This window comes from Onychomys torridus, chromosome 15 (genome assembly GCF_903995425.1).
Source record: "Onychomys torridus chromosome 15, mOncTor1.1, whole genome shotgun sequence".
Taxonomy (NCBI): domain Eukaryota; kingdom Metazoa; phylum Chordata; class Mammalia; order Rodentia; family Cricetidae; genus Onychomys; species Onychomys torridus.
The window spans coordinates 10,873,921-10,900,400 of NC_050457.1; the positions used below are offsets into that span (position 1 = coordinate 10,873,921).

The window sequence follows — 26,480 nt, forward strand, 5'->3', positions numbered from 1 at the left end:
TTCTGTCTGTTTATATATGGTACCTGGTCAGTATCTATTTGCCTCACTAATAATAAATAATACCAATTTTATTTGCCAGTCATTATTCTCATTATCATAATGAAAATTCAGTGAAAGGACTCAAAAAGAGGACTTGGTAGAATATGTTGGTGTTTTTCATTCCTTTCATATTTGATTACTAAACAAAATAATTTGGGGTAGAAACCTATGCTCCTCTATCAAAAGAGTAACAGGTTTTGTGAAAATATCTTCCATTTCTAAGGCAGATTAAGACCGTTAACATTTTGAGTGTATAGCATTTTATAAAACCTATAGCATGAATTCAGTCAACTTCCTTAAATGACTGAAATTAACCATGTTAAATGGTGGAATGAGCGCCGAGAGTGACACATGCTCCCTTCCCCATGTGTACAGTCATGGAAATCAAGGTTTTGACACATCTATGCCTGAAGTGCAAACCACTTCATTTAACGTAAGTTTCTTAGGGACTATATTCTATTCCCTTAAGGATTTGGTCTTTCGTTCAGAAAAAGTTGATAAAAGGTGAAAGACTTTAGAATTCTTATAATTCATAACTTCAGCAGGTGACTGGTTAAATTGCCTACTTAAATTCCACAAGTAAGCTGCCAATGCAGCATTAGGGGTCAAGATTATATGACAACTGTAGTGTGGCCTACTGGTTTTAAACAGCATGTTAGATGCCGCAGAATTGGCTCACACTGAGCTCTGAGCTCCCACCCTCTCCCCTGCACTGACAGCAATTATTCCAGCAAGTCTTTCCTTCTAGAAGCCTCTGTATCATCAGTGATAAGAAATAATTGTTATTCTCAGCAGAAACACACAGGAGTGCACATGGTTGATATTCTTGTCCTCCAAATATTTTTTCCCCAAATCAGGGTTAAGTCACATTGATTAACAGGCCTGAGCTTCAATCTGATATTGCCATTGATTGCTCTGAGCTTGCCTGAGCTTTAGGAAAGGATTTCAATTTCCAGGATCTGTGCTCCACTTTTCAAAAGCTGAAGCTTCACTTCACTGGAGAAATAAAAATGACAACAGGGACTTTCCTCATTTCAATCCCTGATTTGACCATGCATCCACTACTGTGTGTTTTTCAATAACCAACTACATCACCACAGGTCAACCAGAGGGCTAGTCCTGCTGACAGCCTCAACCTATCCTTCAAATTTGAAAGTAGTGCAGCTTGCCACAGTATTCTTGCTTTTCTAATCAAAGGGAACATTTCCTTTAATTATGGTTTTATTTTGCTCAAGTAACAGAATGATTTTAAGAAAACCTGAATGCATTAAATATTTCCATACAACAGGTTATTTGTTCTTGAATAAAAAAAATGTATAAACAAAATCTAGGATTTAAACTTCTAAGATTTGTACATAAATCACAGTTAGTTCACACATTAGTTTATAGTTAAAGTCCATAGCCGATATTATGATGTTTCCATGAAAGGAAAAGGTAAAGGTTATTTCTAGCATTCTGTCTGTAAGTCAAATATTTACAGAGCCTTATTAGCTAGGTCAGTACTAACTACAAGTGTACCAGTGTTGGGCTGTTTCCCCCTCTACCCTCAGTCAAAGTTATTTGCAACCCTGATTTACCTTAAACTTAAGTATACATTTATTTTACATCATCGTAAATCAATCTTATTTAACTCTCACATTTTTGTGTGTATTCCTCAATAATTACAGTCAATTTAAGTTGGCTTTCCCATGATATTTATTTCATTAACTATCTCTAAGACATAGGAGCCAGAGAAGATAGAGTCCTAAGTTGTAACTGCCTTATCCACTCAATTTGTTTGTTTTGAGTATTTTCATAAATTAAAATTTGACAATTTTAGAATTCAAATCTAAATTATTTTAATTTACTGACATTATAATTTAATTACAGTATTTCTCCCTTCTCTTTCATGTGTTCAAGCCCTCACTTATACATATCCCTCTCTTCTTCAAATCCATGACCTCTTTTTTATTGTTATTACATGAATATATGTATTTGTACATATTCCTAGATATAACCTGTTGAATTCATATAATGCCAATGTTACTTTGTGGATGTTTTCAGGACTGATCACTTGCTACTAAATCAAATCTAAGCTGTTGATCATTCAAAGTAGCAAATACATTTTCTTAAAGGTAGCAAGTATTATCTTTGGTCATTTTCAAGAACAACTTGCAGAATTCTCCTGATCTTGAAAGGTGACATTACTGTAAATTATTCTAAGAAAAAAATCTTTAAAAGCCTTCAAAATTGAAACTGCTAGGTGCTATATAGAAAAAGAGGTATGACTGAGACTTTGGCAGATCATGAAGAAGAGAGTTAATGTAATCAAAGGCCTTTAAGACAGCAAGATAATGATATTAATTTCCATCTACAGAAGGTGGCATTAATAATAATTGTCATGAATACAAAGGCAGACATGCTTATGAAAGCATGGATTCATAATTTTTTGGACATTGAAATTTATTTCAATTTAATATTGGAGACTAAAATAAGCATACAATACAATAATAAAACATTTTTCAGCCAAACTTCATTTCTCTTTCTAAAAAAGTAAATAAAATTCCTAGGCTGAGAGTAAACTAGACTGTTATAGTTTAAGAATAGCCCAAAATAAAATTTGTTAAAGAACAAAATGTGTCTTTTTGGAAAAAGTAAATAAATAAGTAAATAAACGGGAAAAAGTTCTCAGACAATCTCTTCTTCCTCCTCCTCTCTGCTATACTGTTTTGTTGCTCTGTGTATGTTGTTTTTGTTAATTTTTACATTTGTTTTCTGACAAATATAATTAGTTTGGTATTCAATTTCTACTAATGTTTTTATTGCTGTATATGAAAGGCAATAACGAACTGTGGTCTCTCTAGACATTGTATCTTCCATTCTAATGAATCTGCCAATTCCCTTCAACAATCCATTGCTCCCGCTTTTCAATTACATTTTGCCCCAGTAACATTGTCATAGAAGCATTCTGAATATAGAGAAGTCAGTGGCTTGTAACATACTCTTATTTACTCAGTTTAGCTAAAGTATAGTGACCATTGAAAATTCAGGTTTTATGCTGTTTTCATATTTGAATATATTGTAAGCACAAATCATTTCAAAAGACTTGGTATGTCTCACTGCAATTTCTGTTTGGGAATTAAAACAAAAATTGTGTCATTTATACTATCACATACGCATACAATGTGTTTCGAATGCATATATCCGTACATCCATTACTCTCTAATTCATGCTGGGCCCTTGCTTCCCAAAAGTCCTCTCGCTACTTTCTTGTGTTTTTTGGCTTCTCTTTGCTCTTTCACCCAGTGGATTTTGTTAGAGTTCCTTGTATATGTACTGATGGGATCTATTTACTCTGGTAATTACCAATTATTACCAAGTGTTAACATTTCTGAAGAAACTCACACCTTCATCCTTGGTATCCATTAAACGTCAAAGATTTGTCAAGGTGAAATGAGAACTCTCACCTCCTCCCCGATCCATGATGGAATGTTGAAATGCCCAATATTGTGCTGGTAACCCAAGATTCTTGGATTTTGTGAGTGCAATGGCCAATATGTGAACAGAAAACAGCATTTCACAACAATTTTTTCCTCCTCTAGCCTTACCGTTGCTTATCTAGCACCTCCTCTGTGCTGTTCCATGAGTCTTAGATGGGGTAGTAAGTATGATTCATATAAGGCTACACACTCAATTCATTTCATCCTCAGAACTATGACCATTTAAATGTCTCTGCATTCTGCATAACTGATATCTACTGTAAGAAGGAGTTTCTCTGACAAAGGCTGAAAGATCATTAGGCTAAGGGGAAAAAATAATTTAAGGTGGTTGTTACAGACTCATGGCTGGATGATGTTCCAAGAACAAGTAATATTTTTTTGTTCACCCTTAAATGATATACCTATGGTACTTAAATAATATTCCAAAGCTCAGAAACATGGTAGTAGACAGGACAGAAACAGCATAAAAACTAGAGGATGAAGATCAAACTGTGAAACTCTGTTTGTAGCCATACCATTGCCATGGTACCCATGAAGACACAACAGCTACAGTTTTCTACTTTGCATCTGTATAAGACTGAGGGCCTAAATATTCAGTTATAAATAAGCTAAAGTCACATGAGGACCATCAGGGGAGAAGATGACATTGTTTTGAATGATATAGGCACTTATGTATTATTCACAGCCCTTTAGACGAGTGGTTCTCAGCCTGTGGGTCATAACCCATTGAGGACTGAATGACACTTTCACAATGGTCAAATACCAGATAATCCGCAGAGGAGATATTTACATTACAATTCATAATAGTAGCAAAATTAAAGTTATAAAATAAAGACAATTTTATGGTTAGGATCACCACAACATTTGGAAGGTTGAGCACTGCTCTAGGTAATGGCAAACTCATGCTTAATTTGATAGCCCTGGTTAAGTCCATTATGTCATAAAGCTAACAAAGCAAATCAATATTAAAAGTGTGATGAGGGTTTTCTGGTGCAAGGGTGATGGATGGATTGAGGATAAGAGGGTAGGGAATGAGAGTGAGCAGAATGTATTATGTACATGCATAAAATTATCAAAGAATTAATGAAAATATTTTCATAGATGTCATAGATTGCTTTTATTTTGTGTCTCTGTACATTAAACAAAGCTATTTCATCATTATATTGAATATATTTTTCTTTCCATTTTTCAGGTACAGTTTTTAGCATTTTAAAAATATTATCTTGTTTAACCTAATGACAATACTAAGAGGCAGGTTCCTTTTGTAGATATTGGAATATGGTCTAGGAGCGTTAAAATGTTGTCCATCATCTTACCACTCACAAGAGGTCTATTCAACACATAAGATGAGCCCTGACTGTGTCATCCAGTATGTGATATTTAGATTATTAAACTCTATGATTTGTTTTCAAACTGAAATTTAGCTGACGAGATTTGATAACTTTGCTGGCCTTCTTGTCAATGTGTGTGGGCATGTTTAAATACATGTGGACTATTGCGGGCATTGTATTTATTAAAGTTAACAGGTTGAAACAAGTTATTCAATGGCCCACTACAATTGGTCTCTAGTTGTAACTTTTTTTTTCATTTTCCAAAGAGGCATACCTGTTAGAAGAAATGTTTAGATATAAATCACAAGGGCCACCATAGAATTAAATTTTCACAGCTTCAGTAATTCATGAAACACAATTAATAAAGCACAAATTATATATGGCCAGTAATGAAGGTGGGTCTTTCATGAATTTGTGGAGAAATAAATATAACGCCTTCTACCCCTGGTTTAGAGCTTTCTCCTCCCTCTCCTCTCTTTTGTTGTTGTTTTATTTTGTTGTTGTTTATTTCCTTTTTGATTTTAAATATGATTTAACTCAATAAGATGTCCTTGATTGTTGGAGAACCATAGTTGAAGTCACCATTGTGATAGAAAATTCTTGACACTGCCTTCTTTCATGAGTCCCATCAGGCGTTGGTTCATTGAACATAATTAAAAATCCTGTGTCGCCATTGTCCTAGCATGTTTCTCCGCAGGACATCACTGCAGATCAAAGAGATTGGCTGGGTGTTTACATTTCTCTTTTCCTATCTCACAGAGTGCCTTCTAAAGAAAAAAAAGGAAAACCTTAGAACCTGCCCCCTAGTATTGTATTAGGTTAAATGATATAACATTTATAAAATGCTAAAAGCTATACCTGAAACACAACAAACAGTTTTGAAATATGTATCAGGCAATTTCAGTGTCCTTAGCTAATATGCATGAGATATTATCTCAATATGAACTTTTAAATTATATAATATTGTGTGTAGATTCCATTTTTCTAAATCGCCCTTATTTGCTATACACAAGAGTAAAACATGACTTATTTCTAACTAACTTCATAGAAATGATCTTATATAACTTTAACATATTTAAATTTAAATAAACATATGTATGTGCACATGCACAATTTCATAGAAATATGAAAATAACTAGGATAGCATATGAGGCAGGACACTAGTATGGTGGATATATTTTTATTAACTAAAATGCAATTGAGTCATGTAAATTGCTTAAGAGGAATATAAAATATAAAAATTTAAAAACCACATGCTTCAAGTGAAAGCATAGAAATTATTTCAGTCTTCTGTATATGTGAGTTTAGGGGAATCTGGAGCAGGAGAACCTGAAAATTTATAGTCACTGTGTTTGTGGCACTGGCAGTGTGATAATCCATAAACAGAAAGCTATGTGATATTCAGAATCATCATACTTTGAAACTATTATACTTCCAAAAATACAAATATAAAATAGCATACCGTTTTTGAAATTTCGTTCTTTAGATTTTTGCAAGATACACTGTCCTTCAGGGAAATAATATTTCTTGGAATTATATAAGGATGTATTATTTTTTAATATGTCCTGGATTTTATGTTCCTAACACCTAACCTTTTGTTTTCATGTAACTTTTACCTTATAATATTTTAGTAAAATACATAAATAATTAACTACATAGTATGTATCCTAATTTTCTTTCTTGCTTGAGTTTAAAATTGTTTATTTTCTATCTGTACATTTATATATTTAATTTACTACTTTCATGCACTAAATATATATAGTAGTACACTGTATGTTTATAACACTTACATAATTACTTTCATTGTGTAAAGATTCCTTCATACTTTTTAGTTTTATTCCACACTGTTTGACAAGTATCTGTTTTGACATTTATACATACTATTCATGTTTTAAAATTATTGTATAGACTATTATTATACAATTATATCAGAGTTTAATGATTTATTGAAACAAATTTAAAGTTTTTTTTTTCCCAACTCCTTTGGCACTAAAAACAATACCATAATAAAAGAACTATACATATATCTTTTATATAAGTTTGAGAGTTTATCATCTAGGATTAAAACTTCTGGGTTAAACAAAATATGAAATCCTTTTCTAAGTAGCTGTTATATTTTTTTATTTAAAAATTTCTAATTTTTATTCCTTCAATTTTGACCTACTGATAATTTAATGGACTGTCAATAGGGCCTACATCAACCCCTGTAAGGAGTACCTCCAGCCAAGTTGACTCGTTCATTCAAAAAATGGGATCATTTTAGTGATTAGGAAACATGGCATAAAGATGCCATGTTGTATCAGGAGCACATGGTAGTGACATCATCAAGAACTGATGAATAACAACCACTTATTTAAGCTACTATTTTCTTTATATGTTTTATGTATATCTATTTTTTATACATTTTAGATATTAGTTCTATTGTAGGAAATATAGCTGTTGCAGATTTCTGCTAAAATTAATAAAATAAAATAAAATAAAATGTATTCTGCAGTCTGAATTCTATCTCTGTCACAAGGAACCTGTGTTATTGCTAAATGTTTCTGCTAACCTTTTCTCTCTGCTGGTTTATTTCCCATAGGAATGCTGCCCTAATTTGGTACTGGATGTCAACTACTTCTCTGTTAAGGCAGGAAATTTATTACTTCATATTTTATATTTCCATATAGGAGAAGAAATATCTTTTTTAATTCTCACTGAAGTGACATATGGGAGCAATACTTACTGATAATCTCTCCATCCTCATAAGTGGTCCCCTGGGAGAAGGACTAATTTGACAGATAACCCAGGAAGAGTCATGCATGCTAGGTTCTATAACCTTTCTCTTTCATATCTCTCTGCCAAAGGAAAGGTTCACTGGCATTTGCTTTCCTGTCTTGCAGCTATCACAGTGTTGGTCTCTGCTCCTTCACAGCAACCCTGCCGTCTAGTCATACTGGGTGCCAGTGGTCAGACAGGCAAATCTGTCTAGTAATGGAACTGCACCAGTAGGACTGTTTGATCACAGTGCAAAAGTCACATTTTTCTAAAACATGTCTATTTAAATTAAATTTGAAATATTCTTCTTGATTCAACATCTATGTCTTTGTCCTCATTTATTTATGAAATACATAATTTCTATATTGATCTTCACCATCCCTCACAAGTTTTAGCATGGATTTATATGATTCCACTGACTGGTAATTACAAATTTTATAAAGATTTCTTTATAAAGTTCCACTCAAAAGAAATGTCAAATGTTTGTATTTTCCTATTAATTATTGTATTTATTAATATAAACTCAAATTATTTAGCCAATTTGAAAAATATATTGCAAAAGGGATTACATAAATATGATCAGAGAAAAAATGGTAGATGCTTCTTATGAAGGAAGAATCTTGGGGTAGGAAAAATAAGACTAAGGGCAAGACTGAACACATCTGAAGACATGGATAGTATAGTTGGAAATGGGTAGTGCCCGAGCATGAACTGAGTTAGAAATGGTGATAGAAATGTATTAGCTACCTTGCTGTAGCTGTGCTAAAATACCATGACAAAAAGCAACTTACAAGAGAGATTTCATCTTGTTCTACAGTTTCAGAGGGACAGAGTCTATCATGCATGGAAGACGTGCACACAAGCATGGGGCAGTCCAGCAATCTTAAAGCACAGTGACCATGTTTCATCCACACAACGGAAGGGGGGTTCTGGATGGGAGTGGAAAAATAGGAAGTGAGACCAGGCTATTTGGCCTCAAAGCACACACACTGTGATATAGTTCCTGCAGCAAGGCTCCGAATTTTAAGGGTTGCATACTATTTCTTGACATAGTCTCTATCCGAAGAACAACTATTCAAATACATAAGCCTATCTAGGTCATTTCTCTTTTATACACTACAGAAGAGAATGGATGTGTCTTCCCCAAACTCTTACTGATATGATGGTGTGGGCTGTTACATTTTTGGCTGTATCTTCACAAGGTAATCATCTTGTGAATAAGATTAAACATTTTAAGGAGCAGAGCAGCTTCTCCTTCTGCTCTCTTTATGTTATGACAACCCTTGGATGGCTGCCTGTATACAAGGAAGTTGCCATTTTTCAGACCACAGAGCTTCCAGGCTCTCAGTGTTGAGTTCCAGAATTTCCAGGAATAGAGGCATATTCAATGTTAGATACTTAAACTATTTTATTTCTTATACTAACCAAAACTCACCAAGACTGTGAATAATGATTTACAAGCTTTATTTTAAAGGACTAATATAAGTTGTGTGACAATTTAATTGGTTCCAGATCTAAGCTACTGCAAGTGAAGCTGTTTTGGATATTCATGTATAAATCTGAACAGATGTGTGCTATTGAATGAATATCTAGAATAATAATGATCAGATCATTTTATTAGTACATGTTTTAGTGTATCATAAATTTGTGGACCCTTTTCCAAAATGACTTTTAGCATTTTACATTACTATCAGCATACTTGAATCTCAGTTGCAACTCTCTTACCAATATTTGATACTTAACAATGTTTCTATCTGTGCCTGATATATTTGTTACAGGTAATTTGGGAAGAACAGATAGAATAGGGTTAGATACACAATTTTACTTGCACTTAGAAATAATAAATATATGAAAAATAAAATTGAATGACTAAATACAATTTTCCATGGTGTTGAGTATATACATATATATAGTAAACAATGTATATTATATGTATATATAATATATAATATATGTATAAAATATGGCATATGTGTATAACACATACTTTACATATATTTCACAGTATATACATGATCTACATATCAAAAATTTTTATCCCACAGATTATAAGATTAGTAGCCTAACAAATGACACAGAGATTTAAAAAAAGATCTATGAATACAAATGGGTATAGGTAGTTTAACCATGTTCAATCAATTGTGCTGTTTGCCTTAATGTAGTCCAATAAAAAATTTCCCCCAATTTCATTTGGTAACTAAGGTATTATTTATGAAAGACAGTCTGTTTCATGCTAGAGCTACTTAGGTCACAGTGTGACTGTAAGAAATAAAAATGTTGCATGTAAATGAAATGCCTTGAGAAAAGAACAGAAAAAATAAGAAACTGAACACATCACACTTATTGAGTTGCAACCCAGTTTTACAAAATGGCTGATCAATAGAGGGAAATCAGCATCCACAGTACTTTATGTTTTAACAGTAGAAACAGAGTGTGGTATCTTCCTGTCTGAAGGTCTCTCTAGAGATTACAGGAGTTCCTTTTACCTCTGCTAAACTTCAGACCAACAGTCCCTGATATGTTCTACACCTATATATTTTATGGCAGTAAGGCTTAGCTTATATCTTATAGAACAACTGTCAAGGGAAACAAGATAAGAGGAAACACCTCTGATTTCTATATGAGTGCAAAAGTCTGAAAGCATTTCTTCTAGGATCCGGGAAGAACAACATGTCAGAAAATTCCTAATAAATGAAGATACTGCCTTGAGTTTGAGTTTTGGAGAATCATTTTGGGTATAGATTTTTTTTTCTTTGAAAAATCTCCTAAAACAATCTCTTCTTTCATCCATGGAGGCGTCTCACATTTGTTGTTGTTGTTGGTTGTGTGTGTGTGTGTGTGTGTGTGTGTGTGTGTGTGTGTGTGTGTGTGTTTTGTATTTTTCTTTATAAATTCAGACTCAGATGGCCAGCTTTCAGGTTAAAATATTTACCACATTCTGATGATAATACTGAGCCAAATTTTATATACTGAATAAAAATAGTATTCAGAGTTTAACAAAATAGATTCTGAGATTTTGTAAAGTATTGTGCTTAATGTATATATTTTAAACCTTATAAATAAAATACATATATATGCTTAAACTATAGAAATAAATATGAAGATCAACATCACTGAAAGAATAGAACTCAAACTTTTTTGGAAAGTGTTTTTAATGGAATTATTTAGATGTTAATCCCAGATTTTGAAAATATATCTGTACTTTTTCCTAAAAAAAAAATTACAGCATACTAGAGTATTATCTGGAAATACTGGCTATCTGTCCTGGGAAATTTGGACATGTGGGTAATTGCTATCATTATGAATTCAATTAGTCTTTAAATTTGAATAACACAGTTATTTAAGAAATAATACTAAAGACTTCACAGTAATTCTTTAAAGGTTAAAACAAAAATAAATGATATACTAAAACTTATAAAATATTATAGTAAAAATTAATACATGAAAACATCTGTAGAGCATTGATTCTGATGAGGATGTTGATTCTTGTTTCTTAATTACTCAAATTCCCACTTGATAAATTTGTGCAAATTTTATAGATGGAAATAACAGCTGGTAGACTATTTTGACATCATAGATCATCTTTATAAATGAACAATATGGTTAGATTTTTTTCTGATAACAATCAGTAATCAAAAATGAAAAGTGAGATTGAATGCAGGAATAATCTAATGAACACGTTCCATTATTTTCTTTAATAGCAATATGTCATAGATAGCAGCATTCCTAACTTAATTTTTCTTTCCCAGCATAATTTAGTATATCTGTAATAATAAATACTGACTTACATGGTTTCCAAAATAGAAGCTTGTATTAGAAATAATCTTAAGGAACAGAACAAAGAGTGTATACTGATAAAGCTGATTTACTTAGAAAGAAAATGTAAAAATTCTTTTAGTGGATGGAATTGTCGTGGTGATGATGAGGACGATTATGTTGATAAAGGTTATAATTGTTAAAATTATAGTTTTATACATGATAGATATTATGTTAGTTGCTCATTGTGTTAGTTGGGGTTTCTATTGCTATGAAGAGACACAATGACCACAGTAACTTGTATAAAGGAAAACATTTAATTGGGGTGGCTTGCTTATAATTCAGAGATTTAGTCCAGTACCATCATGGGACATGGCAGCCTGTAGGCAGATGTGGTGCTGGAGAAGTAGCTGAGAGTCCTACATTTTACAGGCAGCAGGAAGTCTCTTCTGAGATTCATGCAATCTCTTAACTATAAATCAAAATTTAAGAAAAATCACATACTTCCTACATGTAATGGCACAGGATATACATTACCATTCCAAAACATAGTGAAGAAATACTGGACCAAAGCAAGACTGAAAACCAGCTAGGAAAACTCTAAACTCTGAATCTCCATTTCTGATGTCAAAATGCTCTCCAACTCCAAGTTCTTTTTCATGGGCTGGTTCCACTCCATATTAGCAGCTTTCCTTGGCAGATATCCTACAGCTCCTGGCACCACCAATATATTGGGGTCTGTAATGTAATGCAGCTTCATACCAAGGCTTATCTAGGCCTCCATTCAGGGATACCTCTGACACATGCCTGGCCTCAGCAGCTTTTGTTAGTCACAAAGATGAATCCCATAATCCCTTTCTTTTATCCTTAATTCTTTTTTTTTTTCCTTAGACACCTTTGATTTATTTCCTACATGCCTAACAAAGTGCTCATAGACAAGGTCACCAACTTACTTTGCAGTCTTCTACTGTTTCTATTAAAAAATGTTAAAAATTAACTACTTAAAACAAGATGGAGATTCTGTAGGTCCAATCCTGGTGCAGGTTTCACACTCAGTCCATGTCAGGCTTCCTTCCTTTTTAGATGTTCCAGGGAAGATTCGGTCCCCTTCCCCCTTCTTGTAGGAGCTGCCTAACATTCCTTGGCTCATGGCTTCATCCTCTGTCTTGAGAGCCAGGAGCATGTTCATATTTCCTTTACATTTCTTCAGTCACCACAATCCTTCTGACTGAAATCAAGCAAGAATTTCTTGTATTGGTGCTTTTATCCTTATTTCTAAAGCCAGTACCATGCGGCCAAAGCTACCAAGTTCTACTGCTTGCTGGGGCTGGAACATGATCCCCTCAATTACATCTTCACCAGCTTTCCGGTTTTGATGCTTACCTTCACTGTGTAAGTTTAGTTGTCCTAGAACTTGCTCTATAGACAAGCTGGTCTCAAACTCAGAGATCCGCCAGCCTCTGCCTTCCAAGTGCTGGAATTAAAATCATGTACCACTACACACTGTCTCTAAGCCTTTCTTTAATTTCTTTTCACAAGATGGAAACCTTAATGGGTAGGATCTTTCTCTGAGGTTACCACTTCCTTTATTCCATTTCCTTATCTGTCTATGTCCTTGAACATAGGACTTTTCATTCCACTTCCTGGTGCTCATTTTCTCCTTAAATTGTCCTACATCTTCCTTTTTTTTTTTTCTTGCTCAGCTTGCAACTTTTCATTGTAGATCTTTATTAGAGTTACCATTCATAACAAATGACACAGTCTATACTAGTCTCTTTTTATATTTCCTCTGCTAATGGAATTAATCCAAAAATCCTTCACTTTAGCCTCAGGCAGACTCTTTGGACAAAGGCACAAAGCAGCCACATTTTTAACCAAAATACCACTAGAAAGATCTCTAGGCCAAATACTAATTAATATTCTTCTCCTCTGAAATCTCTTGAGTTCAAATCACCCTAAGCATTACTGTCTTCCATGCTCTTATGAGTATAGCCCTATAAGCAGCATTTAAAGCATTCAATTGCTTTTCTAATCCACAGTCCCAAGTTCCAGGAGTCCTTCAAACAAAAACATGGTCTGGCCTATCATAGCCATACCCCTGTCCCTGGTATCAACTTCTGTCTTAGTTAGGATTTCTATTGGTATAAAGAGACAACAGGATAACAGTAACTCATAAAAAGGAAAACATTTAGTTGTGGTGGTTCTCTTAAAGCTCAGAGTTTCAGTCCAATGTCATCATGGTGGGACATGACAGCCTACAGGCAAATATGATGCTGGAGAAGTATCTTTGAGTCCTATATCTTGCAGGCAATAGGAAATGGTCTGTCTGTGAAAGAAATCTAAATAGATGCTGGAGTAGACATTTCTCCTCTCCAAGTGAAACCTCCAATGAAGGCATGGGTTTCCTCTAATAAAGTTGCTGTCAAAAGGGGCCAAATGGAATCCCCAAATGACAGAGTCTACTGCCAAGGTTATTGGTTGCTCTCCACAAACTGCTGAAGAGAGTGCTTACATTTCACATTGAACACAGAGAAATCAAGGTGGTGTCTAACTAAAGCCTTCACTCTTGCTGACTACTGCTCATTATACTGAAAAGTATTCTGCCTACTACCAGAGGAGAAAGTGAAAACTAAGACTATTATAAACTAGTGATCTATAATGGTGACCTGTTTACATGATAAGGTGGTACAGTGGCAGCATAATCATTGTGGAATTAATCAATCCAGGTACTACCTGGCTGGATTTAAGGGCCATTATTTGATGGAACCTGTGCCAAACTCTGATTCGTCAAAAGAAACTGAGACTAAATAGACCATGGACCCAGGGAAAAACCAAGTGCTATTGGCCGGCTAATGGAATGTAACAATTAAATGACTCCTAACTACCTTCTGTTATACCCATATATCAATTTCTCACTCGGCCATCACCAGAGAAGCTTCTCCCTGCAGTGAATAGGAACTAATACAGAGACCAACTAGACAGTGTACACAGAGTTAGAGACCTTGAAATTCTCAGGTTTAAATGGAATTTGTTCATCAAATCCCTCCACACAAGAAGAGGGAACTATGCAGAAGAGGAGGGAGAAAAATTGTAAGAGCCAGAAGGGATAAATAATATCAAAGACACAGGACCTTCCAGGCTCAACAAGAATTGATACACAATAAGGACCACGGGGGACAAGAAGGCCCACATGCCCAACAGGGGCTGACTGCTCCATGTCGGGAGGAGAGCACATGGACTTGCCTGACACTTCTCAGCACAGGGCAGTTGGGCACCATTCTGATGAGCAAATATATGGTGGAGTATGGGAGAGAGAGGCAGAGTGGTTCATGTACTGTGGAGAGAGTCTAATCTGAAGCAGTGAAGGTGGTGAGGAGGGGGTTGAAGTTGGTGGCCTGCATTCCGCCCTGGGCCATGGTAACATGGAAGCCTGGGCTGCTGCCAAGGCGTCCATTACCCTGCTGTAGCCATGGTCTGTGTTGATTGATGTCCATGGTTCCTGCTACCACCAAAGTCTGAGAGGATAGGGCAGCACAGAGCTGGCCCCGCCCCTCCCTGGCAGCAGCACTCTAGGGAGCAGGCCTTGCAACTTACCCGGAGAATGTGAGCATAGAATTGGCCCCACTATTTGTCTGTCATGTGGTAGCATAGGCTAGGAAGAGGTGGCTCCCCTGGCCCTTCTCCCCTCAGCTCTTGTCATCCGGTGCAGGCAGGAAAGTTGGCCCAAAGATCAAAAGGGCAGGAGAACTGGTCCTTCCCCTCACTGGCTGGAGTATTCTAGAGAGCAGGTGTTGTACCTCACCTGGGCTACACAGTAGAACTGACCCTGTTGGCTGGAGCAGTCAGGTGGGCCCTGAGGGCATGAGCATGGGAGAGCAGGCCTCTCTAGTGTGCCAGGTGGTGCTTTGGCTGAGGGACAGATGCTCTCCCCCCAACTGCCCCTTGCCATCTGTGGCTGGAGGGGGAGCTACTCCTGCCCCTTACCAACTGTAGCACTCCAGAGAGCCGGCCCTGCACCTTGACTGGGCAGCACAGTAGACCTAACCCTGTTGATGGGATTGTGGGTGAACTGGCTGTGGGAGATCTTACCCTGCCTCTCTTCTGCCATAAAGTGGTATGGACTAAAGAGAGATGCCCTCCCCCTCCCCCACCCCTTGCCACCTGTGAAGGGTGGGAGAGCAGGAAGCTGCCCTGCCCATCACTGGCTGCAGTACTCACTCAACACAACAGGCCTTACCTGTCTGGTCAGCACAGTTCAGTTGATTCTACTGGCTGGGGCACTGGTGAGCCAGTCCCTAGAGTAGCCCCACTACTCATCTGTTCTGTGGCAGTGTGAGTGTGGTCAGGGAAGAGATTCTCCCCACATACACACTCTGTGTCTTGCACCTCACCCTTTACCATCTGTGGCAGGTGGGAGAGCTGGCCTCAGGAGCTGGAGAGTGAGAGAACTGGCCCTGCCTCTCACCAACTGCAGCACTAAAGGATATACTATGTGACTCACTGTGTCACACTGTGGCGGCTTCCACAATGAATTTTTTTCTTTTAAATTTTATTTATTTATTTTGGTGAGGGGGTTACAGAGGCAGAGAAAGGGCAGATGCAAAAGGATGGGGAGATGAATGGAATAAGGATGTATCATGTGAAATCCTTAAAGAATCAATAAAAAGCTAAAAAAAGAAAGTGACAGGCATATGAACCAACAGGGACTGTGGCAGTATGATTTAGCATCTTTTTAGCTTTCTGAATTTTTTCTTGTACATTATGGTTTCCAGTTTTGTGTTCTTCTGTTTTGCTTTGTATATGTGTTTATACCTCTAACTCTGTGTGTGTGTGTGTGTGTGTGTGTCTTTGTGTGTGTACTTCTGTGTGTTTTTCCGCCCGGAATTGTGTCTGTCTGTCTGTGTGTATGTACTTAGTCCTGTAATTATATGCATGTGTGCACTTTTCTCTTGCTCTTTCTTTGTTTCTTTTTATTTTTAATTTATATTGGTTCATTTGTTCATTTGGTTTTATTCTTATTTGTTTGACTGTTTTAGTTGCTTATTTGTTTTCCTAAGAAAGAAAGAATAAATATGTGGAGTTGAAAAGTTGGGGAGATGGGAAGATATAGGAAGAGGTGATAGAGAGAAATCCATTTTCATAATACATTTTACAAAAACAATTGTTTTAAATATAAAAATCAAATTGAGATAAAAGAGAGACAATCCCTTGTCTTCAGAAATGTTCCCAGGAATGGGTAAGAGATTGTTGTTACAGTAAGTTTCCCAGCTCATATACTAATCTCAGTGCAGAATCTGCTGGTTCTGTAGCTGGAATTTGATGTAGAAACCCAATTCATTCTTGTGAGAACTAGACACCAGCAAGAATCATTGCTCATATTATCAGAAGATCAGTGGAAAACAATGCTAGGGCATCAGCACTACCTTCAAATGTGAAATCCATAATCTTTAAATTATGAGCATGTCACTAATCTATTTTCTCCTTGCAGTTCACTTTAAACTTTTGATTGTGTATTTCACTCAAATATTGGTAGCTTAGATAATTAAGAAAAATATGTAATCAGAAAACAACAAAATAGCACTGAATATGTACATATATGAATTTACTGAAAGACTTGGGGTTTAATGGTTGTTTTTGTTCTGTTTGTGCTGAGAGACATTTAAAGACTTAGAAGAATAAACATGCTTTACCCATCAGAGCTAAGTCTGCACCCTGGTAAAATATGGTCCTGGTAAAGGAGACATGGTTCCCAGGGAGATGAAAACATCCCAAGACTACTTTAATTTTGCAATTGCTTTTCTAACCTCCAGTGAGACTTTTGTTGTTGTTAGGTATTTGCATCCTTTAACTTCTTATATTTTAGAGAACTATTCTCTATTGATCTCTTGTGCTACTGTGTGTTGAGTAACAGAGGTACACAATTCTTTCGTCTTGAGTTATTTTATTTTTTTCACAGAGTATAACCAATAGCTCTGGGAAACAGAAATCCTCTTTCTCTCTGGAACAAAACATGACGAAGTCTGTTGTAAAAATCTGCAATTTTTCCTAAGCTCAGTGTCACTTAGAATTGCCTCCTACTGTGTAAGTGTCCTTTTATTTCATAGACGACATCACAGTGGGTTATGGAAGCTGGGGAACTGGGTAAAGTGTAATTAAGCTCACAGCATTAGCTATGCAGCACATTGTCCTTTACCTTCCATGGTCAAATCTAGCCAAATTGATGAAACCAATTTCTATATTTTAAGTATATTCATCAATTTTTAATTGAATAATTATTATTGTTGGTATTTTACAGTTTCCCCCTATTATCTGTAGTTTACTACTGGGCATATATACTAGGTGTTTTAAGATTTTATAGTTTTAAATTAATACTTTTGTTTTATCTGATAATTTTCTTCTATGTATTTGAAGTTTACTTTTGCTTCCTGGAACCACTGATTTAGCTCAGAATATTTATGCATTGATTATCGTTTCCTCATGAATGCTGCTGTCATATATATGTGTGTGTGTGTGTGTGTGTGTGTGTGTGTGTGTGTGTGTGTGTAATTTTGTGTGTTTTCTTCTGGTGAGGGTATGATCTTCTGATATCTGGCTGGTTTGTTCTTGACTTTTAAAACAGCAAGTCTTATTAAACATTTTAAGTCCATGTGAAAACTCTCAAATATCTATCCAGGTTAATGTGCAAGAGTTTTGCAAAATAGTGAAGCTCACTGTTGAATTTGCTGTCATTATTGAAACCCATCCGTGTTAATCCACGTATTATACAAGAATATTTTGTAGAATAAATACAGAATTGAACTGAATAGTTGTAGTGGAAATTCTGAGGGATGCATGCCTACTTTATGGGCTGTCCATTAAAACATAATAACCCCTTCTCCAACAGGTTATCTGCATTGACATTGTAAGCATAGTCTACATAAAAGGTTGTGAAAATTCAGCTAATGATTCATCTGTGTTTGCCAAAGTAGTTTGTTATATAGATATCTTGCCACAAGAATTAAAGACCTCTAATAGCATAGGAGCTAAAACTCATTTCAAAATCCTCAAGAGGATCTATGTTTTACATGTAAGACAGCAGATGTCATTTGTCAGTGAGATAACTCAGATAATTCTGTTCTTGTTTACAAGAAATCCATTCTTTTTTTCCCCTCAGTTCCCAAAGAAATCAGCCAGAAGCCTGATGTCTTAATGCTAGTAAAGGACCTAGGATATCCTTTCTTTCATGCTCAATTTCCCTATGTAAACCTCCAAATAGTACATAAATGAAATCTGAAACTTTTACTCACCAAATTTACAAAGAGATTTTCCCATCTAGAAGTTAGTTATCAACTATAAGTACAAAACGTGATCATTTGTCCTTTAATCTACTTCTTCCTACTTCCAATGCCTTGGTTTAAAAGATGCTGCTTCAAGTAGTAGGTTCTCCTCTAGGGTTCATGAACTCAGCCACAGGTAGGTGGCTAGGTTTACAGTGTGAAGCATGACTTCCTTCCAATTAAGTGTATCTTAAATCCAATTACACAACTGTTGGTTATTCCCAAGATATAAGTGTGACTATTGCTCCCATTGGTATGTAAATACACACACACGCACACACACACACACACACACACACACACACACACACACACACACATATATATATATATACTGGTTATTTGTTTGAATCAAAGACTTTATAGCTGGGTAAGACTATTGAATTATTTTCATACCACCTTTGAATACTATGAGAGGTAGTGCTCAGGGAAGAGGCTTCTAGCTCAAGTCCAGCATCAGTCTTTCAATCCTATGTTTGTGGACCCCAGGAAAAGGTTACCTTTGAGTTTTGAGAGACAAACAAGGGGGGCAGCAAAAGTCTGTATCATTTGGGGAGTTTCTTGGACTCCCCTGACCAAAAAAACCCTAAAGGAGTTTCCCCATTCCTAAGCACTGGGCTTTTTGTTAATCTGTGGCTTAGAGGGACCACTATAACACCAAGTGTCATAACTGCATTTGGACTACACATATATGTATACAAATATACTTATATAGTACATGTATTTTTAAAATGCACACAACAATGTTTCTCTGCAGCTTTTTCAAATGTCCTTAGTGTTTTTATTATTGCTCTATCCCTCTCCCTCTGTGATATCCCTCTCCCCCTCCCCAGGCCATGTGCCCCATCTATGTTTCAATTTCCCTCTTCATAGCCCTATGCTTAGAAGTTCAAGAACATTGCAGAAGCGACGGTGGAAGAGTGGAAGATCTAAAGAAGGTCAGTGTGTCTGTGCAGACACACAGTCTTCTATATGTGACAGGGCAGCTACACCAATGAGGTCTCACAGTATGGTCACCTGAATAAGCACTTCACATTGACAAAACTAATTGATAAGACAAGACAGATACAGAATACCTCACAAGCCCCATTCCTATGAAAATTGCCACAGGAAATTAATGATTGTTGATAGAAGAAGAATCAGACTTCTCAATGGACCCCTTGATAGATCATTTAGTTCCAAGTGCTGGTCCCTAAACTCATATGCATCTGAGTAACACTGGATGAATTTAGTAGATTGTGAGTATATGTATATAACAAGTATAATTGAAGAAGTAATAAAATTGAGAGTATGTCAGAGGTAATGGGAGGCATTGGAATGGAAAAGAGGAGTGAAAATTATATATATTTGAAATTATAATATAATTACAATATTTCCTCATTTTCTCTTACTCTCTCCAAACTTTCCTGTATACCCCTCCTTGCTCTCTTTCAAATTCATGCTCTCTTTTTTCATTAATTGTTGTTATATGCATATAAACACACATGCACAGACACACACACACACACACACACACACACACACACACACACACACACACATATATATATGTAATGTGCTGAGTCTGCAAAATATTACTTGTATGTATTTTTCAGGAATGACATTTGGTGTTGGAAAAGGAAAACCAGTTGATGTTTTCCTCTCTAGAAAAGACTATTTCTCCCATTCTTGTCAATCTTTGTTTTCTTGTACTTCTTAGTGCAGTGTTAAGACATGGGGTTTCCCTCACCCACCTTGGCATTACCACCATTGCTGTCTTTGTTCAGCTCATATGTAAGGGACCATGTTTGTGAGACTTCGTAGGTGTAGTAGCTTCTGACCCAAAGAGGTGACACAATTTCACATCAAACTCCCTGATTCTCTGGCTCCTGCCATCTTTCCTCCCCTTCTTCTGCAATTTACCTTGAGACTTAGGTGGGTGAGGGTTTTCTACATTTATCTATTGGGTCTGGGCTCCACAACTTTATATTTTGATTGATTGTGGTTTTATGTAATGATCTCTGTCAGTTGCAAAGACTGGTATCCTTTATTAGGGGTGAGTGTAAGTACAAATGTTTAACTAGTGGTTAGGATTTAGCAAGTTCGTAGTTGTAGCCTCTCCACCAAGGTCCATGACTTCACTAGCTCTGAATAGTTGGCTACGTTTCTAAGACCAGACATGGTTTCCCTCTTGTTGAGCAGTTCTTAAGCCTTATTAGAATGCTGTTGGTTACCACTGAGCTGTGTTTATCTTTAGTGTATCCTTAGCGTTATTATACCATTTTGGTTACTGTGGTTCATAGACTCATAGCTGAGTAGGACTTAGAGGCTTGAGTGGTACTTTCTGAAAGCTAGCCTTAAGGAAGAAGGCATTCAGGTCAGTTCCAACTCAGGGGCCCTCTCTTCCCTATGTCTGAGATCCATTGGCTCTTTAAAAATAAGAAATCACCTTGCACCTATGTGGGTAAATAATTGCAAAAGCAAGTCTGTAGGTTCTTTAAATTTCAAGACTTACCAATGACTTTGAAGAGGAATCCTCACTCTGGTGTTGAGGCCGTTCTGACTGAAATAAATGAAATTTCAAAGTAGATTTTATCTTCATTTTTCTGTAGGCTAAAGACATTGAACATTTTAAATGTTTCTCAGGCACTAGTCTTTTATCTTTTGATAACTCTCTGTTTAGTTCTATACCACATTTTATAATTTTTTCTCAATGTTCAGTTTTTTTTGGTTCTTTTTATATTGTAAATACTAATCTTCCATCAGATGTATAACTGATAAAAATTTTTGTACCATTCTATAGTTTGCTGTTTTACTTGTATGATGTCTTTTGTTTACAGAAGCTTTATAGTTTCATGAGGTCCCACTCATCAATTTTTGGTCTTAATGCCAGTGCTATTAGGGTCCTGTTCAGAAAGTTCTTTTCTGTGGTTATTATACTATCACACACTGACTGATAATAAATTGCAATTCATATATTACAGAAATAATATGGACTTGAAAATTTTGACAAACACATCACATGCACAAGTGTGTTAAATGTAAGTGTATTAATTTTAGTGAAGAAAACATTATAACTTGAAATGAGACTCAATGTACTGGCTATTCTTATGTAAACTTGACACAAGCTATAATTGTCTGAAATTAGGGAAAATTTTGCTGGATATAGTAGTCTGGGCTGGTATCAATGGTTTTAACATCTGCATTATGTCTGTCCATGACCTTCCGGCTTTTAGAGTCAGGTGTTACTCTGATAGGTCTGCCTTTATAAATCACTTGGCCTTTTTCCTTTGCTGATCTTAATATTCTTTCTTTATTCTGTATGTTTAGTGTTTTGATTATGATGTGGCAGGGGATGTTTTTGGGGGGTCTAGTCTATCTGGTGTTCTATAAAATTCCTGTAACTTCATAGGTATTTCCTTCTTTAAGTTAGAAAAGTTTTCTTCTGTGATTTTGTTGAATATATTTTATGTCCTTTTGAGTTAGTATTCTTCTCCTTCTTCTATTTCTATTATTCTTAGGTTTGGCCTTTTCCAGGTGTCCCCGATTTCTTGAATATTTTGTGTTATGACATTTTTGGCTTTAGTGTTTCCTTTGGCTGATGAATCTATTTTCTCTATTGTATCCTCCATGCCAGAAATTCTCTCTTCCATTTTTTGTATTCTGTTGGTTATGCTTGCATCCAAAGTTCCTGTTCATTTACTCAGATTTTCTATTTCCAGTATTCCCTTGGTTTGTGGCTTCTTCATTGTTTATATTTTAATTTTTCAGATCTTGAACTGTTTCCTTCACACATCTAATTGATTTTCTTGGCTTTCTTTAAGGTATGTATTGATTTCTTCCAATTTCTTGCTTGCTTTTTCCTCAATTTCTTTAAGGGAATTTTTCATTTCCTCTTTAAAGCCTCTATCATCTTCATAAAATTATTTTTAAGTTCGATTTCTTCTGCTTCTTCTAGGTTGTGATATCCAGGTCTTTCTGTTGTAGAATTGCTGGGTTCTATTGGTGCCATATTGCTCTTTATGTTGTTGTATGTATTTTTGCACTGGGGTCTACCTGTCTTTTTCTCCAATAGGTGCAAAAGGTGCCTGTGTCTGAGTGAACTGCTCTTGGTCCAATCTGTGCTTGCTGTGTCTGGGTCTCAGGGGGCCACTCTTGGTCCAATCAGAGTTGGGGGATTCTGTGTTGTAGAAAGCTACTTAACATTTTTAGGTGCTCAAGGCAGTGGTATATTACTCTTGATTTTTGACTGTTGGTGTTATAAACTCAAGGACCAATGACTTGTTCTTCTAGCAGTAAGTGATTGATGGCACTATGCCTCCTTAACTCAAGATCAGGACTCTGCTATCTAAGCAATGGCTAGATCAGAGCTCTCCAATCTTGGGCATTGGGACTCTCAGTTCCTTTGACTCATTAGCTTTTTGGATTTTTTCCAGATACTAAGAGACTACAGTTTCTCCCCTTCACTGCTGTACTTTCTTTCTCTCTCTAAACTTTCATTTTCCTTTGTTTCTGACGCATTTGAGTCCTGCTACTTCTCCCACTAGTGTGATACAGACTATTTAGACATATAACCACCACTATTACTGTTATTCCTGCTGCCATCTGGAGCTGCCTCCTTCTCCACTTCAAGTTAGTACATTGAGCTTCCCTACCCAGGAAAAGGGTACTCAAGAGAAGATTTTTGAAGGACAGAGTGTTTATAGTTACTATAGCAGCACTCAGAAAGATGTCTCCCAGATGGCTTGAAAAGCAAGTTGAGGAGTCTAGTTATATAGCCTATGACAAAGTATGGCATGGTGTGGTATATAAATGCAGGAGTGTAATAATTTTCAACCCATTTCCAGTTCCATCAAACATGGTGCTTACATCAGGACTAATCACATAACAGTCAAAGTAGCCCATTATAGAAACCTCTTTAATTAAATCACAAGCATTCTTTGGAGCTAGAAGGAAAGTGTTCCACATTGGCTTGAAAGAAAGTAGTTTCATAGAGAGTGAAATCAGTGCTTTGAGGGGTCTCTCAGAGTGATGTCTTCTGGGACTGGTGCAAACTATGTAGGGCAGTTGTGCCAGAAGCAAGTTCTGCTTAGCAGAAATTGTGCTTAAAGAGGTCCCCTGTAGCTATGGTCCAATGCATCAGGGCTGTATTGTAGTATTACTGACATCCAGAGAATGGGCTGCTTTGGTGACTGTTTCCTATTTAAGATCAGGATCTGTCAGCTGCCTGTCAAAGGTTCAAATGGTCTGGCCCTGCCATTTTCTTATAATAAAAACATTCTTGATGATATTTAATATTTAATATACCTCAGTCTTGGTCAAATACCTGCACGGAGACTTAAGTGTCTTTGGTTTCTCTCAATAGAGTACCATAAAATAGTTTCATTGTGTCCAATGAAAGAGAATGCACAGATGGGAAAGACATCTCCCACCTTTGAGTGGCTAACATCTCCATTTCCCTTCTACTTTCATTACATTGGCAGAAGCCTGGGTAGAAGTTATCTTTGTTCTTGTAAAGCATAGGTATTCTCAGAGTAAGTGTCCTAGTACCTTCACGGGATGTAGTATTAGCACAATTGGGCTTTCTCTAGCATGATGTCTTGTACTCTGTGCATAAAGTCAAGCTAAGTCCCATGTGTGCTCATTATTAGATCAGCCATGAAGAGCTGCAGGTGGTGTGAGAGGTGGCATCATGAATTACAGTTTCAGGAATGACTATGATAGAAACCAGTCAGTAGTTCTCAACTGTTTAAGCAATTGACTTACAATTGAGAATGCACACACCACAAAAAACATGTTAAGTGCTAAAAGGCATGCCTTTTCCTCTCCTTCTCTCCTCTGCCCACCCCCTTTTTCTTTCTTTGTGGAAAGGATTGTCAGTTCCAAGTTTGAACATGTGTAGATTCTGTAAAGCACAATGGGATTCCCTTCAGACTAACTCATGGGCATATGAGTACCCCTCTGAGAAAAGAGATAGTTGAAGAGGAATGAGTCACACAAATTACACATCTTGCCAATCATTGGTATATTATATTGCTATTTTATATAATTGGTTATGTGTTTACAGGAAGCTCCAATGTAAACAGAAATAATCAGTCTAAATTATAGCTTCAGAAAGTCTCCATAGATCTTTTGGCATACTTTAGAAAGTGGAACTTGCTTTCACGAACTATTTTCTATAAACTAAAGTATACAGTTGGCTTTTCACTACCATTTCCATATTTAACTCTATCAGTCTTTTTTTCATGATTCAGCAGAAATTAGATAACCAGAAAATAAATAAATAAATAAATAAATAAGGAAATCACTGATCTGGTGAAAATCCTAGGACAGCCTGTGTGTGTAATCTTAGGGATATCCTAGTGTAATAACTGCCTCTAAGCCTCCTTCCTGTATGACTGAGTAGAAAACTATCTGTTTCTATAATTGCTATTCAACCCTACAGGGCTCATGCTGGATTTCTGGTAAACACAACACTTTATAAAATAGGTTCTATATTTCCAAAAACATAAAAAGGAGAGAAAAATAAAACCTATATTTAAAACACATATGTATCTTATTTCAGTGAATGACATACAGATGGCAGATATCTTGTACCAGGTAGTTGAGAAACCGTAATACATGTGTGTAATATAAAATATCCATTAACAACTCTTCAAAGAAATCAATTTATTTAAAAAAAAAACTACATTTGCTAAATTTAATCCTTTTTTCAGTTTCTCTCTTCCCTTTCACCTTGTTAATTTGTATTCATTTTTCAGTTTTGGTAAATAAAACAATCATCCAACTTGTTTTATAGCATCATGTACTGGAATGAATTGTATTTTAAGTGAAAAAAAACCTCAAAAGTAGTTAAGTTCTCCAAAATAATATAGCCGTATGTTTATATACACAGTACTGAAAATCCTACAACTCAGAAATACTTACTCTTATTATTACTAGTTTTGTGTGTGTGTTTGTGTGTCTGTGTGTGATAATTGTAGGAATGTATGATATTCATATGTGTTTTCATGTGTGTGCATGCATGTGTGTGCATATTTGAAGAGCAGAAGGTAGCCAAAGTGTCACTCTTCAGATGTTGTCAACCTCGGTTTTGGAGAAAAGCCCTCTCACTTGAAATGTTAATCCTATTTACAGTAGGCTGGCTGTTCAACATGCCCCAGGCATCCACTTGCCTCAATTTTCTCAATACTTGCAGGGATATAAGCACATCCTCTCAAGCCTGGCTTTTTATGATGATGTTGTGGCTTAAACTCAGACACTTGTAATGTGTGGCAAGCAGCTTGATAACTGAAGTATCTTCCCATGCTCCTAATTACTTTATTCATAATGTTTCATTAAAATGTATGAAGCATCAATGTTATCTTATAAATCAATATTTTAGCATTTGCTAAAATGAAAGTGAGTCAAAAATTCATATATACTTCAAGAAATTGAGTTAATTGTCTTCTATACTGACTAATTGACCGTGGGAATTTCAAACTTTCCATACAACAGTTCACTGTATGATTCTGCTTAGAAAGAAAAGAAAAGACAGACTAATTAGAAAATGAGAGAGAAAAATTATTTGGTCACAGTTTTTCATGACAACCATCTTTCAGACTGAAGATTTAAAGATCCAGGAAATTATCCTTTATATCAGTGGTTCTCAACCTTCCTAGTGCTGTGACCTTTAATACAGTCCTTCATGTTGTGGTGACTCCAACCATAAAATTATTTGATTGCTAATTCCTAACTGTAATTCTGTTACTGCTATGAGTCATAATAAAAATATCTGTGTTTTCTGTTGGTCTTAGTCAACTCCTGTGAAAGGATTCTTTGAT

The 26,480-nt window shown here is 36.0% G+C and overlaps 1 pseudogene; it reads left to right on the forward strand.

The window, feature by feature from the left end:
* Positions 1 to 355: 355 nt before the first annotated feature.
* LOC118596553 overlaps positions 356 to 26,480 on the forward strand; it is a 96,459-nt pseudogene continuing 70,334 nt past the window's right edge.